This window comes from Mixophyes fleayi, chromosome 5, assembly GCF_038048845.1.
Source record: "Mixophyes fleayi isolate aMixFle1 chromosome 5, aMixFle1.hap1, whole genome shotgun sequence".
Lineage (NCBI taxonomy): Eukaryota > Metazoa > Chordata > Amphibia > Anura > Limnodynastidae > Mixophyes > Mixophyes fleayi.
In genome coordinates this window covers 114,342,575-114,361,928 of record NC_134406.1, presented here as the reverse complement: position 1 = coordinate 114,361,928, position 19,354 = coordinate 114,342,575, and the positions used below count along the sequence as shown (strand labels likewise).

The 19,354-nt window shown below is 43.4% G+C and overlaps 1 protein-coding gene across 6 annotated transcripts in view; it reads left to right on the top strand.

The window, feature by feature from the left end:
* Nucleotides 1-19,354, top strand: part of TRIO (trio Rho guanine nucleotide exchange factor) — a 535,982-nt gene that overhangs the window by 489,159 nt on the left and 27,469 nt on the right. For 3 of the 6 annotated variants that reach the window (XR_012692805.1, XR_012692806.1, XR_012692804.1), the window contains one exon: nt 4,142-4,339. The exons of the other annotated variants lie outside the window; for them this stretch is intronic. The gene's annotated coding sequence lies outside the window, so the exon portion shown is untranslated. The remainder of the gene's footprint in view (nt 1-4,141; nt 4,340-19,354) is intronic. 6 annotated transcript variants of the gene reach the window in all.

The following is a 19,354-nucleotide window of genomic DNA, read 5'->3' as shown; positions in this document are numbered from 1 at the left end:
GTGGTAACTGATCATAATCCTTTAAAGTGCCTACAACACACCTCAGGGGAAGATGGTAGATTGTTGCGCTGGAGCTTTGCTCTTCAAATTTATAACTTTGACATAATTCACAAGCGAGGAAAGACTCACAGCAATGCAGATGGACTGTCTCGGCAGGAATAGCCAGACCCCCCCAGGTCACCCTAGGGGACTGCAGGACCAGGAGCCAAATCGTTTGGATATGAGACAGTGGTTGCCCGCATGGACAAGGGGGGGGGGGTGGAGTGTTACTGGATCACTTATAAATAATTTATAGTATACATTTATTTAAAGGAAATAGCACAGGGCGCATATTTATGTAATTGCAAATGTACTTATTTTTGATATTGTGTGTATGTTGGTAAAGGACATATCTTTATATTGTAAGTGTAAATATTGTTAGCTTTGCATTGCATGTAAATCCATGTTTGGGTAAACACATTGCATTCTGATTCTAAAAATAGCTCAGACCTCAGGGGGCTGGCTTACCCTGTGAGGCTGTGCCCAAAAACTGTATAAAAAGCACTGTTTTGTATTGAAAATTGTTCTTCTTATTTCTTCTAACCTGCTCCCTGATACCTTCAACCAGAATGGGCAAATAAACATCACTTGCTTCAAACATCTGGGTGTAAATGTATCATGCTGAGAGTTTTCCGGCGGGTTTGAAAAGTGGAGATGTTGCCTATAGCAACCAATCAGATTCTAGCTATCATTTTGTATAATGTACTAAATAAATGATAGCTAGAATCTGATTGGCTTTTCAAACCCGCCGGAAAACTCTCCGCTTGATACATTTACCCCCTGGTTGGAAACTTCTCTATCCCTGTGACCTATAGATTAGACCCAACTACAATCCTTTCCCGGCTGTTTCTAAGGTTTGGACCCAGCTTGCCGGTACCACTGCTCTGTTCACTACCCAGCAGCTCTGGCCAGTGTGATAGGCCAGGAGGGATCCATCCACAGCTATCCTGTTCCATAGAAAGAGGTCAGGGGTACAAGCCCAGGTACACCAGCAACGGGGTACACTAGCAGCGTCAGTTACCCAGAAGAAACCCGGTTTTTGGATGCTGGTAAAGAAGTCCAGGGTGCATTTGGGATAACGAAAGGGAACGGTGGCAAAGTAAGCCCAGCTCGGTTCCCAGCAACAACAGACAGGGTGGCATAGGCAGTCCATCCTGTCACAGATAGGTTGTCATCACCAAGAACCCCCTGCAAGGAGGTATGGGCTTTGAAGCCATTGCCTCACAGGTCATGGTACTCTGGGAGAGTGTTAAAAGATACCTGTGTGAAGAATATAGGACTGGATGGAGATGCCGTAGAGCAACGAACTGGAGTTGAAAAGAGGATAGTTGTGGATGGGTAGCACTGAACAGCAACTGAGGAATCACTGGAACAGCAAGCTGAACACGAGAAAGTGATGTCTGAGGATAAGTAGCACTGAACAGCAACTGAGGAATCAACAGGAACTACAGCAAGAGAACAGGGAGCTACGTCTTAATCCTATGCCAGAGATTGACACACAGAACAGGCACCTGACTTCAGGGTCAGGTGCCTTAGATATCCTGTTTGCAGGAAGGCAGCCTATTACAGCGAAGGATGGAATTAATAAAATGATTATACGCAGACCCAAATCCAAGATTGTGGCTATTATCGGAGGAAGCACAGCACTAGCGCCGGCAGGGAGCCCTGCTTGGAGCAATTAAGTATGTCGGCAACCGACCATGGGCCCAGCTTGTGACAGCGTGGTTGCTGTTAAGAAAGCTTTTATTAATAGATTATACATTCTTTACATCAAATCTCGCTTGCCGCCACCTTGATTTGTTCTTGCCAAGGGCACGGGACTATTATTTGGGGCCAGGAACAGTCCCGTCCCAAATACTCTACTCACCCTTCGGTGAGGGCGTAATCAGAAGTAGGAATAGAGCGTTATACTCACCCGGGCACTCCAACTTCCGGTCCCTGCTCCCCTGCTCCTCTCCGTCACCTGTGGGAGACAGCAACAATACAGCCTCCCTCTACTCTACAAGTGAGGCTAGTATGTACAACCCACACAACTAACACTAGCTAACAGGCGGCCCGACCCTAAAACAAACAACTAATTAATGGTCAGGGACGCAACTTCGCTAACAACTGCGTGTTAAGCCTCCTCACTCTACCTATGGGTAACACCAGCCGGTGATCACGTTCTACTCTAGAGGGCAGTTCTTAAAACCCTCACCCAGGTCATACCGTGAAGACTATCTTCTCACTATTCGGTAACTCACGGAATCCCAAGGCCCAGTCTCTGCCTGCATGACTGAGGCTCACTGGAGCAGCGCACCACCCTAGTGGCAGCTTCCGCACGGAACCGCCAGCGGCCACAACCAGAACTTGAAACGGTCGCATTCACCCAAGTGGAACACCACCCAATCTAGAACCACCAGGGACCCTGCTGGAACTCAGACTGGACACGGGACACACCCCTAGAAGTCAAATGGGCTGTGCTACACTGCCAGTGAGGGTCCCAATAACTGCCTCAGGAAACCAGCGTAACCCCAGGGACCTACGGAACAGGAAGACTACCGTGTGTCCTTTCCTAACTGTGTGTGTGCTCCTAATTACCCCTTGACCCCACAGACACAGATTATAACAGGAAAACAGTAAGGAAACAAGAGCCTACCTTTAATGGGGGCCTGACATCTTGCACCTGTAAATAAATATACACATCACAACCAAATACAATGCACAATACAGTATTCACCACACAGGCAGAATAAGACTTTTCTGCTGTATCTGGAAGGCTGACCACATATACACACCTCTGCTATCTAACCAGACGGTTAAGTAGAGCAATAACAGGAGCCTTCTGCTTGACTGTTGCCTAGGATTATCACCTAGATTCACACAACACAACTCTGGGACTGCACCGCATTCTAGACCAGAGCTCTCACGCCCGCTGCCTACAGGGCCTTGGTGCCCTGACTATGGGCCTTATACCAAACTACCTACAGGGCTTTGTGCCCTGACTATGGGCTCCTTATGCATACCTGCCTTGGGCTCTGCGCCCAGCTTACTAGGGCCTTGTGCCCTGTCTGACTATGGGCTCTCAGCCCAACTAAATAGGGCCTTATGCCCTTAATATGTCCCTACCTCTGCCTATCTGTGCCAGGGCCTTGTGCTAGCTATCTGTGCCACGGGCCTAGTGCCCGACAGTGCCCCTGGACCTTGTGCCCGACCTACTGTGGAGTATACTTACCAGCTCCGCGCAGGATACTCTGCTTGTTCCAGAAGTCTTCTCGGGTCTTCCAGACCTCCACAGCCGGTTCCTCTTTTCTCCGTTCGACGAGGGTCTGCCTTCGGTTCTCTGGGGCAAGGGCGCTCTCAGCCCTTACAAGGGCTCCCCGCCAGCATCTCCGGCGCTGTCTTCCTGCTTTCTTCTGGGCGGGGGAGCTCCTAGCCCTTACAAAGGCTCCCCTGCCGACATCTCCAACGCTGTTCTTCAGTGGCAGGGTAGCTCCTGCCACTTCCGCCGGCGTCTTCTGTCGTCTTCACTCCGGACGTCCCACGATGTCCTCTCTTCTCTCCGCCGGCGAACTTCTTTCAAGATGGTGCCGCCCCACGGCTTAAATAACTGCCGAGTGCTCATTGGCTCGCCACGGCGCCAATAATTTAAACGGACGGTGGTGAGCCAGGATTGACTCACTCATCTGGCCGCCGATTGGCCAGCAGGGGGAGGCGGCCCTGATTGGCTCACCTGCCCACTGCTGGCCGGACCTGTGGAAGAAAAGCGCTGGCTCGCAGGAACGGTAAGTTGATTTTATTTTCTTCATCCTCTTCACGAGCACAGCAGCGGGATCCATCTTCGCCCTCTTCATGGGCGCTGCGGGGCACATCTCCACAGGAGCATGGGAGAAAAATTTAGAGTTTTTACGTGATAATGCAGCTTTAAATACTTTGCACACTTATATTCTTTATATCTTATAATTCTACATTGTAATGTTTTAGATATATTAAACTATTAAGGAAACAAGAAAGGAATATGACGCAAAGCAATCTAGATAATATACTGTTCTACTTATATTTTATAGCATACATTGACTTGTTATTCGATTAACACATACACTTATTTTTGCTGTTTTTTCAGAGGTAGATTTTCGATTGTGAAAGCGTGAGCAAAAAGTAACAAAAAGAGGTGTAGCAATCAAGTTTGTAAACAAGAGGCTGCAGAAAAGAGATCAAGTTACCCGAGATCTTGGAAACCTGCAGAGCCTGCAACATCCACGCCTGATCAGCTTTATTGATATTTTGCAACACCAACAAGTTATGCCTTAATATTTCAAATGTATGTATATATTATTTTTACTACTTTATATATGGGTCTCAAAAACAGAAGTGATTAAAATTATTGAAACAAGTGACAGACAGAAAGTAGAGCAAAATAATATTGAATATTTTTAGGGCTATTAAATGTTGAAAAAATGCCTACCTTGACCGTGGTTTATTGGAAATCATGCCCTAAGTATGAAAGAGAAACCAAAACCATTTAACCTATTTCCCTGAAAGACAAAAAAAATCATGATATCAAGGCTGCATCTGAGAGCAGAAAACAATTTCCTAAATTCTGGTTTGGAATACTACTAGATAGCATTATTGCTGAATAGACCAACCAACCATTTGGTTGTAATCCAACCTTAAATCCAACCCTCAATACATGTCTCCTGCTCTTCTAATGAAACAATTGAATGGTGTTGACCACTGAGGAATTAATGGCTCCAAAACATCTTTGCAACTTTACCCACAGTTCTTCTTTCTCTTTGGTGGTTTATCAGGGTGAGGTGGTTTATCAGGGTGACTTTGTCCACAGTTATTATACTCCCTGATTCTTAAAGGGAATTCTGTGAGAAATGGCCTCATCAAAATTGGGCCCACCTTACTAGGGCCTGAAACCATACAGCTTGCATCCAGGGGAGGACGTAAACTCTGTCTGCACCTGCACAAATGTTTGGCTGGGCCTTGGGTAAGAAATCATATACAGAGATTGGCCAGATAGAGGGAACAAACATCTTTTACTGGGCTACTTCCTTACTAATAGGGGCAAGTCTAATGCACTAGAGGGTAAGGCTGCTCCCCACATATCCTCTATGGGTAGAGGGCTTGCATGAATCACCCCCCCTTACAAAGGCTACCATCCCTACACTCTGCTGTCACTGTAATTATCAAGATCAGGTCACATGCCAGGGCTTCCAGTAAGCGTTCTGTAGAGAGTGGGTGAAATTTTTAGGAGCCCTGTTTTCCCTCTTCTTTTCTCCCTTATTGGGGATGGAAGAATGGAAGGACACCCCTTTGGATAATTCCTGAATTGGGTGTTCGGAGATAGAGGCAGGCAAGTTTCAGTCATGTTATGGCTCTTTGTCTTAAATTCACACCGAAGCCTAAATTGTTGGGCGAATCTGCTGCCTGTCATTTGGAGTGGAGCCCAGACTTTGAGACGGTGAAGTAGCTGCTAATAGTATCATATATTATCATCTTTCGGCTATAACCTCACCCTCCGCCCTCCATACTGTATCCTGTGGCTCCTCTCTTACTAAACCAACAATAATCTGTTGAGCCTTTTAAGGGAAGTGATCTCCTGGAGGGCGGTTGCCTATCGTGGTGCTGCATGCTTGTGTCCATGGCTCTAGGAAGTGGAGCATCGGGGTTAGAGCTTAGAGTGATCTGCATTGAGCCGAGATGCAGACTGCTGTTATGCTTAACAGATTGGGCAGAGCATATTCTGCTACTGTCACTGCACAACTGTGGATTCTTGCTATTAGATATCAGCTATTAGCTACCAGCTGCCTGCCCAGCTCAATCCTGCGTGGGATCCCGGAGATTTGCGGCAGTCAAGTTCAGATGCTGTCTGACTTTGGGCTGGTTCTGAGGTTCTCGTTGTCACAGAGAGGGTAAAAGCTAAAAACATCTGTTTATTTTCGAGCTAACAATTTGACATGGATGATGCTGGAGTGGTAATTTGGTTGAAGGTGGTTTAGTAGCTAGCACTTTTGCCTCCACAGCACTGGGGTCATGAGCTCAATTTTTGATCATGGCCTTATCTGTGTGGAGTTTGTATGTTCTTCCCGTGTTTGCATGGGTTTCCTCCAAGTGCTCCATTTTCCCCCCACACTCCAAAAACATACTAGTAGATTGACTGGCTGCTATCAAATTGATCTCCCTCTCCCCCTCTTTCCCCTCTCTCCCTCTCTTCCTCTCCCCTCTGTACAGTGTTGCGGAATTAGTGACAATATCATTAACTGTTTGCTGGCTGTCTTTCTTGAAAAACTTTAGTAGAAAGTTAGCATCTATATCTTACGGTCTTCAATTTAGAAACATTAGATTTATTTGTCTAATCAGCATAGGTGCTCAATACAGGATATATCAGGGGTCGGCAACCCCCGGCACGCCGCCCCCTGAGTCCTGGCACGCCAGCCGCCCGACTGTTCTAAATGACAGCCGGAGAAGAGCTGAACTGCTGCGCAAGCGCAGCAGTTCAGCTCTTCTCCGGCTGTCATTCCTTCCCCGACACTGAACTGCTGCGCAAGCGCAACAGTGCAGCACTTCTCCGGCTGTCATTTTAAAAATGACAGCCGGAGAAGAGCTGAACTGCTGCGCTTGCGCAGCAGTTCAGTGTCGGCTGCACAGTTCCTCCAGTTCCTGCGGACCGTTTCACGCCTGGAACAGGTAAGTATAAAATGAGATAATTTTTTATTCATTTTTTTTAGGCAATTCTGAGGCCTTAAGAGTCATTGGGGGCATTACTGTGGCATAAAAGATAATGGGGACATTACTGTGGCATAAAATGTATTGGGGGCAACTGTGGCATAAAATGTATTGGGGGCAACTGTGGCATATTATGCGTTTTTGTGGGCAACTGTGGCATACTATGTGTTTCTGGGGCAACTGTGGCATACTATGTGTTTCTGTGGGCAACTGTGGCATACTATCTGTTTCTGTGGGCAACTGTGGCATATTATGTGTTTTTGTGGGCAACTGTGGCATAGTATGTGTTTCTGTGGGCAACTGTGGCATATTATATGTTTTTGTGGGCAACTGTGGCATACTATGTGTTTCTGGGGGCAACTGTGGCATATTATGTGTTTTTGTGGGCAACTGTGGCATACTATGTGTTTCTGGGGCAACTGGCATACTATGTGTTTCTGTGGGCAACTGTGGCATACTATCTGTTTCTGTGGGCAACTGTGGCATATTATGTGTTTTTGTGGGCAACTGTGGCATAGTATGTGTTTCTGTGGGCAACTGTGGCATATTATATGTTTTTGTGGGCAACTGTGGCATACTATGTGTTTCTGGGGGCAACTGTGGCATATTATATGTTTTTGTGGGCAACTGTGGCATACTATCTGTTTCTGTGGGCAACTGTGGCATATTATGTGTTTCTGGGGGCAACTGTGGCATATTATGTGTTTCTGGGGGCAACTGTGGCATATTTTGTGTTTCTGGGGGCAACTGTGGCATATTATGTATTTATGGGGGCAACTGTGAAATGCTATATATTTCTGGGGGCAACTGTGGCATACTATGTGTTTCTGGAGGCAACTGTGCCATATTATGTGTTTCTGTGGGCAACTGTGGCATATTATGTGTTTCTGGGGGCAACTGTGGCATACTATGTGTTTCTGTGGGCAACTGTGGAAAAGTATGAATTGGGGGCACAACTATGTGGCATAAGATTAATTGGGGGCACAATTATGAGGTATGATGTGAACTGGGGCACTACTGTGCGACATAACATTTTTTTTTGCTGGTCCCTTACTGTTGATATGATATTAGCCTCATAAAATGAGAAATAATTATATATATAAAGCCGCCGAGAGGGGAGGGGGCGGCTACAAATTGCCTGGGCCTGCTTGGTGGCCTGAGTCCCCTCTGGAGAACTAATTTTGAAAAAAAATATATATATATTTTAAAAGTACTTTTTTAAAAAAATTGTTATCGAGTGCAGGGGGATCGGTAATGACTAAATCCCCTTCAGCTCAGGTACCTTCAGGCGCCAGGTCATGTGACTGCAGTGGTCACATGGTACTCGGCGGGCTGCTGGATATTTTCCCATGCTGTGCAGAATAAGGTAAGAAAAAGGTTTGATGGAGAGGGGGCATTTGTGACGAAAGGTGATGGAGAGGGGCATGTGTCACTAAAGGTGCTGGGCAGGGGGGGGGGCAAGTGTGATTAAAGCATGTGGGCAGAGGAGACATAGGTGAGCAAAGCTGCTGAGCAAGGGTGCATGTGTGAGTAATGCATTTTTCTGTAAGAGGGTGGCCTGGTGCTTTTCACCTGCTAGACCTCCCCCCAATGATGTACTGCCACACCCCCAATTGTACAACCACCTGCACGGTAAAAAAATGTTGTGCCGCCGCGGCACAACATTTTTTTAACCATGCTTAGCTATAAAGGAGGACCCATGGAGTTGCTGCACTGGGGCCATGAATTTCTCTAGGCAGTTCTGTATGTATGTATGTATGTATGTGTGTGTGTATATGTGTGTATATATATATATATATATATATATATATATATATATATATATATATATATATATATATATATATATATATATATATATATATATATATATATATATATATATATATATATACACACACACCTGGCACACCTGGGCTTGACTGTTATTTAGCCGGCACTCCGATAGAAAAAGGTTGCCAACCCCTGGGATATATATATATATATATATATATATATATATATATATATATATATATATACATATGGAAATATATATATATATGGAAATTTGGTTTCAGCCATCTCCAAACCAAATTATTGTTTTCTGTGTAATTACATGTGTAAGGTTTTTTTTTTTTTTGAAGACTATTATATTTATTTCTACTGCATTTTGCTTATTCATCCTAGGTGACTTTAAGACTGCTGGGAATTTAAAATTTACCTCAACTTGGTTACTGTTTTCTATTGATAACACAAATGTATTTTATAAGAGCTTATGATATTATTGCTGAATTAACAGTATTTACTTGAGGCCTATGAAAGTGCAGTTTTTTATGTAATATGTCATAATAGCTAATGAAATACTAATTATGTGCGATTTAAGTGAGATTTAACCATCTATCCAGTTGTCCAAATTTAGCTGTGATGAAACGATGTTTAGATAGGGTTGCTACTACCAGAATGGGTAAACCTAAACACACAAAATCAGGTTCTCAAACTCAGAAGAGCACTCCGCCTCCGCCACTCCGATTCTGAATTTAACCCAGTCATGTTGGTGGCTCCCTCAGCTACTTCTGTGGACAAAGAGATGTCTGTAATTATTATGCCCCTGCTTGAGCAAAAGCTTGGAGAAATGCAGGCATCTGTTACTTCTATGCAAATATTTATGGCCTCGATAGTACTCGTTTAGATGCTAATGATAAATGTATGTCTGATCTTGAACAACAAGTCAGTGATATTGAGGACTCAAAAAAAAAACTGTGGCTGGATCACTTGTAAATAACTTATTGTATAAATGTATTTAAAAAAAATAGCGCAGGGTACTTATTTATATAATTGCAGATGTACTAGTTTTGTTGTATCGTGTGGCACTTTATATAGGAAATGCATTTCTGAGGTATATGTCTAATGCAATAAGCATTTTTTGAGGAAGTCTGTTGCGTAGCTTCGGAAGGGAGTCCTCAAATAAGGCCTATTAAGTCTATTCATGTGAGTAGCCAACATGTCCTTTTTAGTCTAAATGCACCACAGGAGGTCGTTACTGGTGTTCCTGAGTGGCCTTTTGTCCAGTGTGTTAGAACCTGTCTGAATATTGTAAATAACACAAGATGTATGATATCACAGATAAATGTAAATTGCATTAAATCCATTTTTGGGGAAACATATTGCATCCTGATACTAAAATTAATTCATGGGGCCAGCAAAGAGCCCAAAACTGTATAAAACAGCACTGGTTTGTACTGAAATGAAACATTATTGTTCCATCTGACTTTCTGATCACTGGTACCTTCAACCAGTGTGAATTGTTCTTATCATGACACTGGAGCTAATAAACATCACTTGCTTCAAGATCCAGCTTTGACAACTTTTTCCCTGCTGTATTTCTTGTGACCTACAGAATAGACCCAAATCTAGAACATTTCTGGCTGTTCTGAGGTTTGGACCCAGATTTCCAATAAGTTACTTTGTTAAACTTGCGATCTGCTTAACATTTTTTTTTGCAATATCTCCAAGGAAAATTTGAAAGTACTTGTTACATGTTGGAGTAACATTGATTTGTTTGTTTTATATTTTGCCACTATTTCTGGCATGGTTCTTCGATGGGGCTTTATGTATGTGATACTGGTCCTCCCCTTAATATGATAAAGAGATTGATGGTAATATATTATTTTGTACTGCTGGTTGGAAGCAAAACTATTTACTTATGATGATGTCACACAGTAATATGTCTTATACCCCTCATGTTTCTTCATCTCCATTAACATTCTGCCTAGTCTCGTGGAATGTCGGGGTTTTGAATAGCCCATTGAATAGGCTCTCCTCGGGTCTCCATTCATCTTAAATCTTTTAAGCCAGATGTAGCTTTTCTCCAAGAGACGCATTGGTCAATCACTCAGGGAATTTCTTTGCACGATTCCTGATTGATGAATGTGTCTAGCCTTCTTACTCGCAAAAAAATAATGGTGAGTGGCAACTATTTTTCAAAGAAATCTCCAATATAACATTTTTGATCGCTTTGACGACCCTGGTGGTAGGTTTCTCCTCTTGGATGTTGAAATGAATACAGAACGGTTTACTCGTCTGAATATTTATGCCCCAAATGCTCTAAACCGTGATTTTTCTCTTTTTGATTAGCTTTTCTGTTACAGTGTGACACCCTAAATCTTATTATTGGGGGAGATTTTAATTCTGTTTCTCACCCTTATTTAGATAAAACGTACACTCCATCATATTTGGCCAGCTCACAATGAGAACATATTCATTGTTTGAAACATAGACATACTCTGATCCGTGGAGACTCTATAATCCTAAGGATAGGACATACATGTATTATTCATCTGTTTATCAAACTTTCTCAAGCCTTGATTATTTCTTAGTGGCTGATCATTTACTTTCTAGGTTACACTTCACTAATATTAAAAGTATCCTAATTTCAGATCATACCCATATATCTCTCACATTCAACAAGTGATGTTTCTTCAGATTTGCTCCTTGCTGAATACGGACATGAGTATGGCCAACTTACGTGCGTTTTACAAAAAATGCAATCTACGTTTGTTTTGCGTGCCTTAAAAAAGCAGGTCCAAAATGTTGTTTTCTTCTAATTGCTTGATCCAGTGTAATCCAAATAGGGAAAAATTGCATTAAAAACAACTTGCATAGTGTAAATATATTGAACATTATACATAAATTGTACCAATAAAACTTCATACTCTTCCTGTGTTCTGTAGCTGAGGTGCACTATCAGGTGTGGGTTTTAACCTGAATCTCAAATGTGTGGTGGGTTGCAATAAAAAAGAAAAAAGAAAAGGAAGAATTAAGTATAATGCGCACCAAAGAAATCAGTTCTTTGTTCAGCTCTTCAGACTAGAACACATTGCTTAAAAAGAGGTGGTGTGGGAATAGGTATTGCTAGTAAAGGCCATGTAACTACTAAGTGCAGTTCATTATATGCAGGGATGTGTATCTTTGGTGTACTTAGTGTCAGTTTTGCTGTTGACTTCTACTGAGCATGCAGAACCTGGTCAGGTGGGTGAGTATGTCTTGTAGCATATTTATAAAATTTCTTATTACTTCTGTCATTTGCTGCTGGTTGTTCGTCATTAGTAGTGTTGCCTTGTGTGCCAGTCAGTGGCACAAAAAATATTGTCTGGGTGGAAGAACAATGCAAGTGATCTTACCATTAATTCCTTTTCCTCAAAGTACTCCATGGCAGCCTTTACTATGGGATAGCTTTGTTTTGTTTAGCTAGTAACAGGTCAAACAAAAACACCCCCTCTGAGGCAGTATATATGCTAGCTCCTCCTCTTCCTCCATGTCTTTTGAGCTGTCTTCTAAAACACATAAAAATATATACAACCTGGGTGGGAATATCCTAAGATTCCTTGGAGTACTTTGAGGAAAAGGAATTAATGGCAGGGGGAGGAGGACAATTAATAACCAATTAGCAAGTATATGCTGCATAAAGAATTTATTTAGTGGCTGTTTGAATTGCATGAATGCCAAATTGAGACTCACCTGATGATAACAAATCATGTTAATGACCTGAAAAGAAATGGAAGTTTGTCCATTCTGCTGCTTGCACAACTCTGTCACAGAAGTCTGAGCTTTTTTTGCCCAATATGTAGCTACTATCTGTGTTGAATGGGGTTTCAGTACTTCAGGCATTTGCTGCCTGCTACTCTTGTTGGTATGATCAATTCTCTGGTCCATCTGGACATAACTTGTTTAGAAGGAACACATCATTTCCATAAGCCAGCTGGTATCACAAACAGTTATCCTGTTTCTCTGATCACGGGTCTTCTAGACAAGAATATAGAAATTACTCTGACCAAATCTAGTGAATGTAGTTCCTTTTCTTTCTCATTTTCAGGTTGTAGAAAGAAAGCTGGTAGCACTACTTCTTGATTAATGTGGAATGTACTTATTACTTGTACAAAAGCAGCATTGGCTCTCAACACCACTCTGTCTGAATACATATTCAGGAAAGATTCTTTGCACCATAGTGCTTGTAATTCCCCAATTCTCCTGGTAGAAGTCACTGCCACTAGAAATAACACTTTTTAAAGTCCTCCATTTTACCGATACTTCTTGATGTCCCTTACAGCTACAAAATATCTAAATTATGGACTAATCCTTTTTGCTGCTTAGAAAAAATGAATAATTAGTTTCTCTGACACTAATTTGGTATCCAACAGGGCACTTAGTCTTAGTATGTGTGGAATAGGATTAACTTTAGACTTGCACAAAGACAGGAATCTTTTCCATATTCTGTGTTAGATAATAGAATAATTCTTTTCTAGCTTGCAGGAGTGTATTGATCATGGATTCTGAAACACCTTTATTTCTCAGTATTTCCCGTTCAACCTCCAACCTATGAAAGCTAGATTTTGATGTACAACTGCATCTTGATTTGGTAAATCATCATCGGTACCAGGAACGGACGCCTTCCTTTGCCGGCAGCTTGAACCGCTGTCCTCTTCCTCAGGGTCCCGCATTACCGTGCACATGTGTGTTCACTCGTATCTCCGTTTCCAAGCAACGGGACACCTCTATGCATTTCCTGTCGGCGGTCAGCTGTTCTGACCGCCGATCCCTCTGTCACCATTCAGGGAATTGGCTCTACTATTTAAACCTGCCCTTGACACTAGGGTGGCGCCAGAGTATCTAGGTCTTCCTATGCTCCTGCGTTCCAGCCTGTTTCCCTGCTCTCTGACCGACCTCCTGTGTACCAACCCGCTTTATTCTAGTTCTACTCCTGGATCTCCCTTTGCCCTGATTGCTCCCATTGAATCTGACCTTTGGCTTGCTGACTCCGATTTGCCTCCCCTTTTGATACCGTGTTTGCCAGAACGGTTTGACCTCTGCCTGAATGACCACGTCTGTTCATCATTCACTCCGCTGATAGCTAACTTGGAGGGCCACGACCTGCATGTTCTTTGCAGCAAACTCCCTTGTGGGGGTCCCTGGCAAAGACCGGGGGTGTTTAGACTCAGCGCCTCCTAGCTTAGCAGCGCAAATATCAGCAAGTGGCCTTCAGTCCCTGTATCTCGTGACAGTATACTCTGGCCATATCTACTGGAGGACCTGGTGAACCCTCGGCTCGTGATCTTCTAATGCACTTGGCTCACAGAGTTGCTATGCAAGAAACTGAGCAGGCCCAGCTCCTCCAGTGTATTCAGGTAGTTGCTGCAAGAATGGAGTCGCTCCAAGCATCTGTGGCAGTCTCTTAATCAGTTGTAGTCACCTCCTCTGGGGTTACATTACCTACCTAGGCCTCCACTGCAGTCGCTGTTCCAGCTTTACACCTTCCTACTCCAGAGAAATTCGACGGAGACCTGGGGATTTTTGAATCAATGTCTGATACATTTTGAATCAACCCTGGATCCTTTTCTGAACGCATTAAGATTGCGTTTATCCTCTCCCTACTCTCCAGTCAGGCCTTGGCCTGGGTCTCTCCCCTATGGGAATGCAACGATCCTCTGCTGAAGAATGCCTCATCCTTTATCTAAGCTGTCTACAAAATTTTCAACGAGCCTGGTCGAGTTTCTTCTGCTGCCTCCAGTGTACTGAATTTATGCCAGGGCTCTCAGACCTTGGGTCAATATGCAGTCCATTTCCGCACTTTGGCCTCCGTGTTGAAATGAAATAACGAGGCCCTGGTGGCAACCTTTTGGTAGGGCTTAGCAGATTGCATAAAGGATGAGTTGGTCCCCCGTGAGCTTCCGGCGGACCTTGATTCCTTAATTTCTTTATGCAACAGGATCGACCTACGCTTCCATGAATGAGCACAAGAGAGATGGTCTGGCAGACAATTCCTACCATGTGTGCCTCCTGATGAGCCTATGCAGATTGGACAGTCCCATATCTCTCCCGAAGAGAGGGAGAGGTGCTTCAAACAAAGCATCTGTCTTCACTACGGGGAATCAGGCCATCAAATTTCCGCCTGCTCAAAGAGGCAGGGAAATGCCTCCTCTTAGTCGGGAACACAGAGGCCGATCTAGGAGTCAAGTTTACTACGCCCTAAAACTCTTCGGGTTCAGATTTCTTGATGTCTATTACTCTGGATACTCCTGATGGCCCCTTCATAACCTCTGCCTTTGTGGACTCCTGCTCTACTGGGAATTTCATATCAGCCACTACATTCAAAGTGGATTGAGTTTTTGGTCCTTCCCCAGTCTATAAATTCTGTCATTTTGGGGTTACTTTGGCTCAGACTCCATGCGCCCAAATTCAACTGGAATCCGGCTCAGGTTACTTCTTGGGGCACTTAGTGTTTCAAGAGATGTCTTTTTACAATAAAACCTAGAAGATCCAGTGTTCCTTGCAGAATTATCTCATCCCTACCGGTGCTCTCAGCTCCCTATACTTCTTTCCAGGACGGCGTCTATAAAGTTGCCTCCGAGACCCTTCCTCCGCACCGTCCTTGGGACTGTCCCATTGATTTACTACCTGATAAACCTATTCCTAGGGGTAGGATGAATCCACTTTCCTTACCTGAGAACCAACCGATGTCCCAATATATTGCTGAGAACCTCCCATGAGGATTCACCAGAAAGTCCTAGTCTTCTGTAGGTACTGGATTTTTCGTGAAAAAGATGGACAGGACATTACGTCCTTACATTGATTATCGGCAGTTGAACACCATAACCATTAAAAAGAAATACCCTCTTCCACTCATCACTGAGTTATTTGATCGGATTAGTGGCTCCAAAATCTTTTCCAAGCTGGGTCTACAGGGGGCCTACAATCTAATCTGAATCCGGGAGGGGGATGAGGAAAAAACTGCCTTTCGTATTCACAATGGTAATTACAAATACTTTGTGATGCTCTTTGGGCTTTGTAATGCTCCTGCGGTGTTCAAGTCCTTCATTAACGAGATTTTCGGTGACCAGCTCTAGACTACGGTGATTGTTTATGTGGATGACAGTTTTTTTCTCCTGATCTTTTTTCTCACTGGCCCCATGTAAATGAGGTCCTTTCCCGCCTCCGTGCTAACCAGTTGTTTTGCAAACTTGAAAATTGTGTATTTGAAATGTGTGTTCCTCAAATATCTTTTTTGGGTTACATTGTTTTCGACTCAGATCTCCAGAGAAACATTCTGCTGGCCTCAACCCTCCGGATTGAAAGCTGTGCAACGTTTTATTGGTTTTATTAACTACTACAGCCAATTTATCAAGCACATTTCCACATTGATTGCTCTCATTACTGTACTGACTTGAAAGAAACTGGACCCCTGAAGCTATCGCTGCATTTGCCACTCTGAGGGAGGTTTTCATTACTGCCCCTGTCCTTAATCAGTCCAACCAAGAAAAACCCTTTTTTTTTTTTGGAGGTGGACGCTTCCTCAGTCAGAGTAGGCAAGAATTTGCAAGAATCCCCTTCAGATGATCTCCATCCTTGCGGTTTTTTTTTCTAGAAAATTCTGAGTCTGAACACAATTATGTAATTGGTGACAAGGAATTGTTAGCTATTAAATCTGCGCTTGAAGAATGGCATTATCTTTTAGAAGGAGCCCGTCATCCAGGTACGGTTTTTACAGACCATAAGAATCTTGTCTACCTTCAGTAATCTCAGTGTTTGAACCCCCGTCAGGCCAGGTGGTCCTCATCCGTTCCAGTGTTTAGAACTCCTGGGCGAATGCCCTATCTCGATCATTTGCAGAGCCCGATCTCAATCCTACCTTGGAGCCTCCTCACATATTTGTGCCGTCTAGTATTGTTGCCCTTACCAGGACTTCGTCTAAGACTCCTCCTGCCTGCTGTTCCTATCTGGAACCACATATATGCCTTAAGGCTCTTTGTTGGGCCCACACCACTAAATTTGCGGGTCAAAGGGGTTTTGTGAAGACCTTCTCCTTACTGTCACGTTGGTACTGGTGGCCCACTGTTTGTGCTGATGTGAAGGAATTTGTTGCTGCCTGTGCTATTTGTGCCCAGAATAAGGTACCCAGACAACCTCCATCCGGGTTACTCTTATCATTGCCTATCCCTGATCTCCCTGGTCAAGTGTCTCTATGGATTTTATCACAGACCTACCTCTCAGTAATGGCTTTAATACCATCAGGGTAACTGTGAAAGGTCTTCCTTCCGCTTTCAAACTTGCTCAAGTATTTATCAAAGAAATCTTTCATCTCCATGGGTGTCCACAGGAAATTCTATTAGATCGCGGAGAACAGTTCACCTCCTGTTTCTGGAGTGCCGTCTGTAAAGATCTGGGAATGAGGCTAAAATTCTCCTCCGGTTATCACCCCTAGACTAATGGCCAGACGGAGCGGGTTAACCAAGATCTTGAATTATTTTTCCACTGTTTCTCCAATAATAACCAATCTGACTGGAGCAATCTACTTCCCTGGCAGGAATTTGCCCATAACAACTATACCCATACATGTTCTGATTCCTCCCCCTTTTTTATTATATATAGTGCCCACCCCATTCTTCCCGATTTTTCGTCCTCCCCGACTGTTACAGTTCCTGCTGCTCAGGCTATGGTTCACGATTTTGGCAAAGTCTGGTCCACCACTAAAGAGAACTTACTACATTCCTCTCAAACTCGCAGGAGACCGTCATCGGAAGATGGTACCAGTTGCATTTGGGGATAAGGCTCTCCACACGTAACCTTAGGCTACGGGTACCCTCTATGAAATTAGCCCCACAATTTATTGGGCCCTTTCGTGTACTCCAGATTGTTAATTCCGTAACATATAGAATTCAACTCCCTCTCTTAAAGTTCACAATACTTTTCATATTTCTTTGCTGAAACCATTGGCACTCAATAAATTCTCTCATATACCATCCTCTCCTCGTCCGATCCCCACAGTTTCAACAAGTTAGTAACAAGTATGATATTAGTCATATTTTGGATACTTGCAAGCTCCACGGACGCTCCACTGGAAAGGGTTCGGCCCTGAAGAAAGGTCCTAAGTGTATGACGATGATCTAAATGCTCCTCGTTTGTTGGCCGGTTTCCGTAAAAAATGCCCCTTGGAGAATAAGTCTTCTGGAAGAGAGGGGGGGGGGGTACTGTCAGGCGCCGTCCCCGCACTTACCACCTGTGCCAGGGGTGGATGCTTTCCTTTGCCAGCACCTCATCCGGTTCTCTTCCTCCTAGTCTCACATTGCCGTGTGCATGTGTGTTCTCTTGCGTCTCTGTTTCAGCTGTTCTGACCGCTGGTCCCACTGCCACCAATCAGGTAGTTGGCTCCACTATTTAAATCTGTCCCTAACATTAGGGTGGTGCCAGAGTATCAAGGTCTCCGATTTGCCTTCCCTTTTGATGCCATGTTTGTCAGAACGGTTTGAACTCTGCCTACATGACCACGTCTGTTCATCATCCACTCCGCTGATAGCGACCTGCATGTCCATTGCAGCAATCTCTAAACATCCTTGCGTGGGTTTCTGAGGAAGACCGGGGGCATGTTTAGACTCTGAGCCTCCTAGCTTAGCAGCACAAATATCAACAATTGGCCTTCAGTGCTTGTATTTCGTGACACACTCTAATGCCACATTATTTTAATTAAAATAAAAAAACCTTAAATTAAACACACAACCTTCGTTTTAATCACACATATATTTATTAAAAATAATAAATATCTAAATACATAGCATGTGATGTCTTCTTCTGTAAGGGATCCAGTATTCTTGTAAGCTTGTAATCTGAATGGAACCCCAAATTGTATCCAAAAGTCCATGTAAATATCTTCTTTTGTTTGGTCAAAGGACCCCCATTTGTATCCAAAATGGCTTTAAAAATCTTCTTGTCTTCAATCCCAAAGACCCCAAAATTAATCCAGGCTTGACAAAAAAAAGAAAGAAAGATGAGGACATGATCGCACTATGGAAGACCATCCTGCCGCCAATTTGAGAAATAAACAGACGCGAGGTCTATTTAAACTGTACAACGGTTTCTCATGACAGAATGTAGGTATTTCCTACTTGTCAGTATTTAAGTGTAAGCATTTTATTGTCCGTATTCTTTGTGTCAGTATTATTTGCTTCGGAAATATGATTACCACCCTCTTGCAATGTATACACATCTTCTTTAGTTACAAATGATTCTTTCACCCATGCAATAAGATCCTTAAGTTGCTCAGCAGGCTTAACTTTCCCTTAGTTTTGGGAATTGCACATAACACATAATATTCCTTCAGAATCTGCCGTAAATGTTTTATCACTAGCTGCACAGATCCTTTGTGTTTTGTTTTCCTTCTTGCTTTCTCCAGACTCTATAAAAGTACTGAGAATGGCTACTGTTAATAACTAAATAAAATGCCTTGCATATATTTTTGTGAAACACCCCTAAATTAGAGGTTTACCTGGAGCAGATGTTCGTCAGCAATTTGAGATTGGGCTCAGGCCCCATTTTGCTGACCTACATGAGGCTGATGGATTTGATGGTAGCGATACACAGCTCTTTCCATTTAGACATGGAATGCTCTTTATATTAGTTCCAAGTCTTTCCTGTGGCCAGTAATGATGTGATGTTTGTATGAGCAGACCAGCTCACACTTTAAGGTGCGATTTTTCCAATCTATTATATTTTACTAATGCTGTGTGGCAGTTACCAGGTCACCAACCTGCTTTCAGCTTATCCCACTTGTAGAGTGTCACTGGAATAAGAA